Here is a 1565-nt window from a genome sequence, read left to right as displayed (position 1 = left end):
TCCTCCTTTTAAAACTTAGACCTTTAGGCTAGCAGAGCAGAAGTCTGCTGGGGATGGGAGGTCATGGGGATGAGAAGCAAAAATTTGCTAGTGGATGATTAGGGCTAATAGTGAGTGGTGCTACTCCCATTTCTATTCCTCAATTCCTAGGCCCATGAATCCTGACTCTAGATCCATTTTATATATATATATATATATATATATATATATATATATATATATATATATATATATATAATACATATATATATTAAAAAACATATATATATAAAATGGAATATCATTCAGCCATGAGAAAGAAGGAAATCCTGCCATTTTGACAACATGGATGGACCCTGAGGGCATCATGCTAAGTGTTACAAGTCGGAGAAAGACAAATATTGTATGACATCACTTATATGTGAAATCTAGAATATCTGAACTCACAGAAACAGAGAGTAGAATGGTAATTTCCAGGGACTGGGGTGTGGGGGAAATGGGGAAATGTTGGTCAAAGGGTACAGACTTCCAGTTATAAGTTGAAAAAGTTCTGGGAATCTAATGTCCAACATGTTGACTATTGTTAACAATACTGTATTATATACTTGACAGTTGCTAATGCTAAGAAAGTAGATTGTAGATATTCTCACCATACACAGACACAAAATGGTAATTATGTGAGGTGACGAAGGTGTTAACTAACCCTATTGTTGGTAATTATTTTGCAGTATATATATGCATCAAATCATCATGTTATATACTTCCCTACTCCCCTACTGGTATTTTCTGAACCTCCAAATAAACTTCTGGCTCTTTGTCTCAGAGTCAGCTTTTGGGTGAACCCAGGGCAGAGACAGGGTATGAACCCAGGCATTTGGTCTCCAGAGTCCATGCTTTTACCAGTCCCTCTGCTGACACTAGGAGGAAGGCTAGGCAGAGAGCAGGGGCAAAGGCACAGAGGCTTGAGAAAGTTTGGTGTGTTTGAAGAAATAGTTCAATATGGCTAGAACAGGACGGCTTGTGGAGTGGGATGTGGGTAGGGGAAGATGAGGCTGGAAATGGAACGTGGGATGAATTCATGAAACACTTGTAGGTCAAGTTACGGTATTTGAGCTTCATCACAAAGGCAATGGGAAGTCATTTCACAGTTCTACTCAGGGTGAGATATGATCAGAAATCCATTTGTAAAAGTTCCTTCTGGTGTAGAGAAGGTGGGGTGGGGGCAGTGGAGAGATTGGAGGTAGGAAGACTGATTCTGAGGCTACAGCTACTAGGAGAGTGACAGTGTGGATAGAAAAGAAGGGGCTGACCTCACAGATGCTTAAGGCATAGGGTCAGTGCAACATGGTGACAGTGTGGTTGGATCATGCACCAAGGAGAGCAAGAGGTTCAGCGTGAATGGCAGGGAGGGTGGGGGTACATGTGAGCAAAAGTGTTTGTGTGGGTTTAGAAAGAGGGCCATTTCCACTGGACATATTGAGTTGTGAATGCCTGAAGACTCCCCAGGTGGAGATATCCAGAGGCAAATAAAGATAGAGCTTTGAGACTTAGGAAAGAGCCCACAGCTAAATGTGCAAATTTTGGAA

The sequence above is a fragment of the Balaenoptera acutorostrata genome, chromosome 4, assembly GCF_949987535.1.
Source record: "Balaenoptera acutorostrata chromosome 4, mBalAcu1.1, whole genome shotgun sequence".
Taxonomy (NCBI): Eukaryota; Metazoa; Chordata; class Mammalia; order Artiodactyla; family Balaenopteridae; genus Balaenoptera; species Balaenoptera acutorostrata.
This window is presented reverse-complemented; position numbering follows the sequence as displayed.